We start from the raw sequence: 10,611 nt of genomic DNA on the forward strand, positions 1-10,611 counted from the left end.
ATTGGGTCGGCTGTTCAACGACGGTTATGAATAAATATTTAAATTCAGTTTTGCTGTGAATTCGGCTTGGTTACCATACGTGTTCTACAAAATAATTTTGAAAGGTGATCAAGCCGGTCGCCAAAGGGAGCTACTCAAAAGTAATCTTTATGTCAAGTAACAAAACTATATTCTTTCTTGTCTGGAGTTATAAACAAATTTATTAACTTTAGAGTATCTTAATCCATTTAATTCCATAACAGTTTCAGATTCCATAATGTAATGTAATCCATTTAATTCCATTAATATCATTTAAAGTTATCGAAAAAAACTCTTAATTGATTATGAAGAATTTCGGCAATTAACTATAGGTGCTTAAAAATGAGCGATCAAATCCATTATATTATAGTTTTGTACAAATCCAAACAAGTGTAAATTTAATCCTTAATTTTGAACTAAGAGTTTATATTAAATTTAATCTAAATCAATTTTATGCTATATTCTTATTTATACGTGTGAAGATAACCTTGAGAGATATCATTTATTTAAATTAAAATTACTGTGCGCAGTCAAACTCTTTCAAGTAATTCCCATATCCCCACATCTAATGTTACATTCTTAAACTTATCGCATTATCAAAATCCTCAATAAGTAATGTAATATTACTTTGTTTTCATCCACAAAACAACAACAAATAGCAACAGAGGAACTATTAAATGGCAATTCATCATGCTGTTGTTAATTTGGCGTTAATAGGACATTCAATCATCAACTAATGTTAGTGTCAACTGCGTATGCAATTCCCTTAATAAAAACAAAAGAAATCGCCCCAAAAAAGAATGCCTATACCACTCCTTCATTCTTTGAAGAGGTTGCAAAAAAAGTTACGGTTGTGTAGTAAAAGAAAATGAGGGCCATTGTTTTATCGGCAGTTGTTGGAAGTATTTCTTCTTTCTTCTTTGAGTTAAGGATAGAGCTTCGGTCATTTGATCTCGGAGAAACTTGTAGTTGCAAAACAAGGACGATTTTGTCTGTTATTCGTCGTCCGACCGTGAGGAAATTCGATACACGAAAATCTCTCTTCTAAAGCAGAAATAATTGCATCTGAGACACTTGTAACGAGGGTGAAGAAAAAAGTTGCGATATTTGTCGCAAATAAGGGATAAATTGTGTCCTCTTTTGAAAAATATTATTCTAATGCAAGTGTAAAGAAACTTGAAATTTTAGGCAGAATTTATCAAAAATATAAAAAATCATCCTATGAAAAACAAAAAAAGTTTTGGCAATTCTTATTGTGAAGAAAAATTTTCTTGAATCTAATTTTCATTTTAGTTTCATGTTAATATGAGTTTTAAACTTCAATTTAAATTTCAACTTTACAGCTTGAAATTCCTGTTTAGTTTCTCATCACTATACCTTTAAAAGTTCAGGATAAATTTCCATTTCAATTTCGTTTTATAATTCCATTTTAATTTCAGCTCAAAATTTCGTCTGTTTTATCTTAAAATCTTATTTTATGCTTCAGTTCAAAATTCCATTCCTGTCTCAGATTCATTTTAAATTCTAGTTTAGTTTCAAATTAAAATTCCAATTTAGTCTCTAATTAAAATTTTATTTTTGCTTCAAATTAAAATTCTATTTTAGTATTAGTTTAAAACTTTACATTAGTTTACGTTGCAGTTTAAAATTCTATTTTAGATTATATTTAAAATTCCACTTCAGTTACAATTAGTTCCAAGTTAAAATTCTATTTCAGTTTAATTCTGATGATTATACTACATTAGTTTCAGCTTCAAACGTATATAACATTTCATAATTCATCGATTATAATTTTTTTTCAATTTTACCAAAAATTGCAACGTTTCCCTCAGGTTTACCGCGACATTTTCAACCTTTTAGCTTTAAAGACTTCCTTTAAGTCTTCTACTTAAAATAATAACGAAAGAAAGAATTCACAATTTTAGTACCTTGTACTCAAGACAATATATTTAGTTTGAAACTATAATTACTAACTGGCTGAAGTGTTTAAAATGCGCAAGAAGTTTAAATATTTAAAAACAGTAGTTAAATATTGAGGAAAAGCGGCCAATTTAGTGGAGACTTTTTCTTATGATAAGAATCGTCAAACTATCATTCTCAATATTTTCACATTTCTTATAAACTCTACTGCAGCGTTAGAGTAACTTTTCATATTTTTTTAAAGAAAAAAAAGGTTGCAAACTCTTAGATATATGGATTTTCTTCATATTGGCATTTTGAGCCGTAAGGTATCTGGTTTTCATAAAGAATTCTGACTTATGATGGTTTCAACTTTATGTAATATTACCTTATAATTGCTACAAACTCAAAACAGTTATAAAAAAAGCATAACATTCAAGTCTCTAAAAATACGTCATAGGAGGGTTGCTATTTATATTTCTGGCCTAATAATGAAAAAACAAATATGTAGGATCGAAATTGGTTTTATTGTTTTTCAAAATATTCTCCATGATGATCAATACACTTTTGCATGCGTTTGAAGCCAATTTTCAAAGCACTTTTTCCAGTCCGATTGAGGTAAATCCAAAACATGCGTTTTGAATGCATCAACCGCTTCTTCGGGGGTCGAAAATCGTTGTCCACGTAATTTATTTTTGATGTGTGGGAATAAGAAGAAGTCATTGGGTGCCAAATCAGGGCTGTACGGCGGATGACCCATCAGTTCGATCTTTCGCTCCGTCAGAAATGCCTTTGTTTGAGTCGATGTGTGAGAGCTCGCATTGTCATGATGAAGAATGATTCGCCTGTTCTTCTGCTTTTTTCGAATTTCTCCGATGACTTCTGGCAAACAAATGGTCGTGTACCATTCAGAATTGACCGTCCTGCGTTGCTCTAACGCCACTGTTGCCACATGACCGTTAATGCCGAAGAAACAGGCAATCATTTGTTTCGATGTGCTTCTTCCTCGAACAACTTTTGTTGGTTTTGCCTCGTCTTGGAAGACCCATACAGTTGATTGCTGTTTTGTTTCCGGCTCATATGCATAGATCCATGATTCGTCACCTGTGTAGATGTTATACACAGCCTTTGATGTACCTTGAACGTATTTTTCCAACATTTCCTTGCACCAATCGACACGAGCCTTTTTTTGAGCGTTTGTCAGATTATGCGGGATCCAACGCGAACAAATTTTTTTTACGCTCAAATGTTCATGCAATATTTTATTGATGCTAGTCATACTAATGTCCAAAGACGCCTCTATCTCACGGTATGTCACATGACGATCTTGCTTTATCAGTTCACGCACAGCATCGATCTTTTCTGGCACAACAACGGATTTTGGACGACCTGCACGGGATTCGTCCTGGATCGAACATCGACCACGATTAAATTCGTTATACCAATTTTTTACAGTGCTGTAGGATGGCGCTTTATCGCTGAATAAAGAATTAAGTTCATCGAAGCACTCTTGTCTTGACAATCCACGTCGAAAGTTATGAAAAATAATGGCACGAAAATGTTCACGATTCAATTCCATTTTTTGAAAGAGAAGAACTTTTCAATTTACTGTCAACAACACAAATGAAGCTATAATGGTAAATCGTCTGCTGAATTTATGTTTAAAAATATCAAACTTTCGATTAAAATCGTCTGCGGTCGCCTAGCAACACTTACTGTTGCCAAGGTCAGAAATATAAATAGCAACCCTCGTATTACATAACCAAAATACCTTCGAAAAACAGTTTTAACTATTTGTGTTGAGATAAAAATTCAAAGATGCGCTTACCTGAACTTCCGACAACAATATCTTCTCCAAGATATTATGAATTTGATGCCCAATAGACATTTGAAACAATATTTTCTATTTCTGTCATTTTAATTACAAATGCGTTTATGATGGGGGATATTTCAGTATCGTGATCTGTCTCGCCAACTACAATCGCTAAGGTGCCAAATATATTTTGAACTTAAAAAAACATTTAGGTGTTTGCCCGGCGGCGGCAACGAGTTATACCTTTCGAGTTGGACCATTTCTGTGATGTTTTTTTTCTTCTTCAGTTTCTTGCAGAACCTTACCCAGAAGTTGCCAAGACTCGGCGATTATTCTGCCACAGATCACGATACAGAGCTCTCCCCTTTATGATTTCAGTCATAATTGGATACTTACAAGCGTCATCACGCATGGGAAAGCCAATCAGGTTCTGCAGACACCCGTGACGTCGCCCGCAGTCCAATTAGATCGGATCCAAAAGTTGTTTCGACGTGATAATATTCCCAAGCCTTAAGGCTGCAACGTTATCTCGCCATGCCCAATCACGTGATTAGGCATAACTACGTGATTGGTAGTAAGTGTCCACTTTTCTTCTGACCTACACAGCACGCTATTCGCGATTTCTTGGCCAAAACTTCTTGGCACAGTCGGTATATCTTTTCAGTAAGCAATTGTAACTGGCCATTACAATTGCTATACCAAATTGAATACAAATATGGTTGATATACAAATTGATATAATTGATATACAAAATGGGTAAAATTGAATATACAAATAAATTGATATACAAAATGGGTGAAATTGAATACACGTCTCGATCTCCTCTTGTTCGCATTGTCAGCACTTTGAACAGCTGCCGTTACATTTCTGATGAGTTAGGGCCAGTTTCTCTGCCTTATCTTCGAGGCCGGGATAACGCTGCTTTTCAGCAGGACAATGCACGACAGCATGTTGCCCGCACTCTCCCGACCTTCCCTCCTCAGAGCATGTTCGCCTGTTGCCTTGGCTACCACGATCTCCTGATTTCTCACCAATTGAAAACGTTTGGTCAATGGTTGCCGATCGACTAGCACGTCACCATTCGTCAGTCACTACGGGCGATGAATTGTGACATAAAGTTGAAGCTGCATGGAATCATGTACCCGTTCATGCTATCTAATCACTGTTCGACTCGATGCCCGGGAGAATAACTGATGTTAATGCTGCCAGGGGAGGCTGCTCTGTGTACTGATTCCTCAGGATCTATACATCCAAATATCCTGAAAATTTAATCACTTGTTTTCCCAACTATAATGTATGTGCCTGACAAATATCATTCTGTTATTTGCATTCCTTCCTGGTGTAGCAATTTTAATGATCAGTAGTGTATATAAGCGACTGTAACTTCATCAATTGAGCTGGATTTTTGTTATTCAGTTTAAAAAAATTAACAGTATCGAATATTCTAAATAGCAAAACAAAAAAATTTTTATAAGAAGGAGTTTTTCTTTCAAAATTCCTAAAAATTGTGTCCTTTCACAAAAGATAGAATTTTGAATATTTGGAAAAAATATTATTAAAATTTTATTATAAATATGGAAACAATTACTTATTTTAATTTTATTACTTTCTAAACATTATCAATAAACCGTTGTGAAGAATCGCAGCTATTTAAAAAATTTAATTTCAATCATTCCATTTTTCCAATTGGATTTAAATGTATCATCTTCATATTTTTCCACTTTAGATCCTAATGTAGCTTTAGGCAATGACATTAAGATTCATGATTAATTAAAAATTAGTGATATTTGTAAGTATTTCTATGTATAAAACTCTTAAGAATAATCTTAAGGCATTTTTGCACCTAATCATTGAAAACATTCAGAAAAAAAGAAAGATTTTTAAAGTGGTAAAACAAAAACTCTATCAATCACTCGAGGTTTCCTTTAAGGCGAACTTTCGCAAACCAAGCCGCTTTAAAGTTTTAATAAAGAATAACAGAAGTTTAAATTGAAAATAACGTTACTTTTTAAGGGATTTGAAATCCGCTTTAAAAGACGTTTACTCAGAAAATTCTTCAATTAATTTTCATTGAATAAAAACTCATTAAATATTTTTTTTTATCTTTTCCCCGCTAGCAAACAATTACTTTTGAAATTGAAGAAATGGAGTTTTAGCGAAACTTTTAAGAAAGAAAAAAAACATTAATGGAAAATTTATTCGGCTATGAAGTGGTAGTTGAGTTTTTTTTTAGTTTTTTTTAATTTCTTTAATTTAAAGAATTAATGTCTTTGTAAAACGTGTAAAAACAAGATGTGTGGGTCTTACAACATTAAAATAAGTATATTACAAAAAAAAATTGTTTAAATTTTTGAAAAGTTTCATTTATGCCCTGCAGCTAAAAAATAATAGTTAAGAAAAAATGAGGGGTAGAATACTAAAGTTTCATATGGAAGTTACTTTCTAATTATTAAATACAACGTTTTTCCCGTGAATTTTAAATAAAGAACGTAAACTTTATAATTTGAAAATAATATTTAGAAAAATTTTTAGAAATTGCTTAAGGTGAGGTGAGTACCTTTAGCAAAAATTGCTTTGAGTAATAAAATTGTTGCGCGTTCTAAAATGATATTAATTATATAAAAATGTGTTATAGAATTATGTAAACAAGAAAAAAAAAACTTTTTACATAGTATTTATACTTTCCTAAAAATTTAGACAAACTGGACTTAAAATAATTGGAATTTAAAATTTGCGCCTTGCACTCTGCACTCATGTATAAGTAATTTTTTGTTTCAGTGTAAATATAGTTTTAAACTGAAACTAAAAGGGAATTTTAAATTGAAAATAAAATTACATATATATCAATCTTCCAAGTGGAAATAAAGTCGAAACGGACTCATTTGCCTGTCAGACCCAGAGTGTGCTGCATTTGTAGTTATTGTACCAATTTGTGCTTTGATTCACAAAAAAATTTAAATGTTGAGAACTTTTATTAAAAAGCACGATTGCGTTAATTAAAAATTTAAATTTTTAATTAACGCAACTTCGACTTAAGCCTGTATCACTTGCATGAATTTGCTCCTTGAAGTTCAATAAAAAAAGAATATTTTGGGGTACTTTTTTTTTTTGAAAAGCTCGAATAAAATCCAATTTTTCATATTTGGAAAAAAGAATAAATATTTCTTTTTAGCACGAGTGGATTGCAATTAATCCAACGTCAGAATAAGCCTGTGGGGCAGAAATAATCACAAACAGCATTTACAGCCAAATAATCAAAAGGGATTTCATATCCGAAGACACTTAATCAATGCGTTGATTTTCTTGTCACTTTCAGCACTTTCTGATCAATATAATGTGGCTTAAGTGACAAATCCTCTAAAAGAAGCTGGAAACAAAATGATTGCTACCTAAGCCATAGAAACAATACATTCGATAAAACGTGAAGGAATTTGTTACATTGAAAGAACTATGATGTATGCAGCACAAAATATTCCATCATTTGTTTAAAAAGCTGTACGTGTTCTCAGTTAGAGTAAAACATTTGTTTGCAAATAATTTTTTAAATGAAGTATTTTTAAAAAAAATAATAAAAAGTTGCTTATTACAAATAATGGTATTATTTAGTTAAAGTAGTAAACAATGTTAAGTTGCGAACTTTCAAAAGTCACAGAGTTGAGTTTCGAAAGTCACAGAGATTAGTGCGAGTGATGCCATTACATATTTCCTAGTTTTTAAAATTTCATACATTTAATCTTTTAATCATTTTTAATCCAATTTAAATAGATTGAACCAATTATTTAATTTTTATAACTTTTTATAAAAAGCAAATATAAATATTTTATTCTCTTCTTAATAATCGATGTAAGGGATAACTGTTTTTTCATTCAATACAAATTTATAACTCATTGATTATCGTGACTAAATCGAACCTAATCGAACTAAATCGAAAATCTATTTTTAACTCTTTATTCCTTAAGCTACTTTGCTTCTTTTACCACAAAAATGTTTCAGTGACAGGGTTGTATTCATTCTCACAGTTTTTTTTATGACTAAGCTATAGCTAAATTTTTTAAAATTTAATATTAATAACGCGACTTTGTTTTTGGATATTTTATCTTTAGGTAAATGGCCAACTATGAATGAAAACAATTCAGTCATTCTTGTTTTAAATTCCTGGCTTTGAGATTGTGGGGATGATGGCGTTAACCTCTCACTCCGACAGTTATTCATTTACAAAAATTTCTTTATGTTAAAATAATTATGCATCGCTTCATCCATATAAAGGTAGCAGACTTTTATTTTGTATTTTTTTTATGGTTATAGAGTATTTCTCTCTCATTGATTTATCTATACATTAATGTCTCTTCACAAAACACATACATATTACCACTACTACGATAATTATTCTTGCATAAAAACTGGTCCCAATGTCTCATCTCAAAACTGAAATAAAAATATCTCTATCATAGCGTGGTGAGTGCTGGTTAGCCTTACAGGGGTTCGACCCTTAAAACTGTCCCAACATTAGAAGAACGTCCTCTGACATAAAATAGCGGAGTTCAAGCTTAGCGTCATATTTAACCAAGGTGCTCAGTCCGTGCAGGAGAAGCACCTCAAAACATAGTTTTACGTTGACCACATTAAATTTTAGTAGGGAGCCGCGATGGCTCAGGGTTAGAGCGTTCACCTTCAAATGAGGCGAATCGGGTTCGAATCCCAGTCGATACGAATTCCGCATCCGACTTGCACTGACCACAGTGCTGACCTAAAATATCCTCAGTGGTAGACGGATCATGGGTTAGAGTCCCTTTGCCGTCAGGTTAACCGTGGGAGGTTCTCGTGGTCTTCCTCTCCATGTAACGCATATGCGGGTTATCTCAATCAAAAAGTCCTCCAAGAAGGCAAATTTCTTCTAATACTCGATCTAGGAGTTCACTTGTCTTCTGCATTGGGTTCAAAATGACAAGGCTGCGGAGTTGAGCATTAGTAGTCGTAAGCCCATAAAATTGAGTCGGCTGTTCGACGGCGGTTATAAAATAAAATAAAATTTTGGTATGAGACGTTCTACTGGCAGACCTAAACCCTGCCGTCCAATCACTTAGGAGAGCTCGTTTTCTTTGATTTTTCGGCCATTGTACTTAGCGCTCAAAATCTTAAATACGTTTCTGAAAACTAAGCAAGTTTGATTTCTTACGGATGATATCCATTGAAACAAGACTTTCAGAAACTCTGGAATGTATCGATAATCTTTCTTCCGTATTTCTTTAGACAGAAGCTGTTGGATTTTATCACCCAGTCTCATGAGTCTGTAGGTGCATTTCAATAATCATTGCTCATCTTTCACTTCTGAATTGCAAGAGTCAATTTAGGATATAAAAGTTGTTAAGATCTAGCTATATAAACATTAAACTTAAAATTCTTATGTATGAATTGATAATTCGAAGAATTATGTTTGAGTTAACACTAAGAGTGATTAAATAAACGCGATTCTGATATGAGCAAGGGAAAGGAAAATTTTACGGAACGTTTTCGTCGCAATTTGTAAGGATCGACATTAAACGATTATAACAAATATCGAGATCTATGTTAATTATAAGAAACATTGGCAGGCATGGTAAGAACTATAAGGGCGCTTTTTCATTACACGACACGATACCGACGAAATCGGACGACAAATGTGTGAACGACAATGTCGTTGCCGGATCGTTTAAGCAATTGTTTTTTCACTTGTCCGATAGGTAGAAATTCTTGTTCATTCAATATTTTGAGCTTGAGTGTGTAGAGACATAAAATTTAAATAATTTATTTGAACGTGTTTTGAAAAATTATAAGTTTTAGTTTTGAATTCGTTTTGGCAACGGAGGTAGATATATAATAAATGTTGTTGTGTTCTAAAATGTTTAAGAAATAAAGTATGTTATTTTTTTGATAAAATTATTGGTAGTATCGTAAATTGGCGTTCATTTAATTTAGTTGGCACAAAGACCCAACAAGTGAGCAGTTGCTTGTGTTCTGCTGTGATTTTTTTCTGCAAACTTTAAATATGCCGGATGATAATCGTCGTCTCAAACTTCTTACTTTATTTTAGAAGAAAAAAGCTAGCAGTGCAGAAACGTTTTTGGGTGCACGAAATGGTACTTACGTATTAACGCCACAGCAGCTACAGATTTGGCGGTTTTTAAGTGCCGCCAATCTACACTTAAAATTATGTCTGTAATCACTTAACATTACTTAAATTCTTTAAATGTTTTAAAGTATTAACGTTTTTTTCAAATCGAATTAAAATATTAGTTTCATTTAGAATAATCTTTTTAGATGATTTTTTAAATGAGTTTTATCAAATTTATCTTATGAAGCCGTTCTATCATGTTTTAAAAAAATGTTTCAGTTGAATCAGGGAACAGACTTTATATTATTCAATCAAGCAGAAACCAGTAGTTAGATCGAGTTCTGTTTGAAATACATAAGGGTCTTTATTTGCCTTCTTATCAAACCATTACTATTATAAAAAATACCATCCCTTCATTAAAGCATATAATGAATTTATAAAAATTTTCAATGAAACTTTTATGATTGTTTACGTCTTTCAACCTCATTATAATGTAAAAAATGCAACTTCATGAAATTAAAAATTTATAACCAGACATGAGAATAAATTATATAAAACTTTTATTTTCGAATTTTACATTTGACATGATCTAATAAAATATTAAAATTGATTAAAAGAATAAAATAATGATATCAAAAGAGGAGATAAAACAGGAAAGATACACAACAACTAATAAAATCGCCACGATTTGAGGAAAAATTTGCTTGCCTAACCCACATTTGATTCCGACAAATGATATCGCCTTGTCGGATACGACATAATCGTTATCGTATCGGTGAGTGAAAAAGCG

This window comes from Parasteatoda tepidariorum, chromosome 3, assembly GCF_043381705.1.
Source record: "Parasteatoda tepidariorum isolate YZ-2023 chromosome 3, CAS_Ptep_4.0, whole genome shotgun sequence".
In the NCBI taxonomy this organism is placed as follows: domain Eukaryota; kingdom Metazoa; phylum Arthropoda; class Arachnida; order Araneae; family Theridiidae; genus Parasteatoda; species Parasteatoda tepidariorum.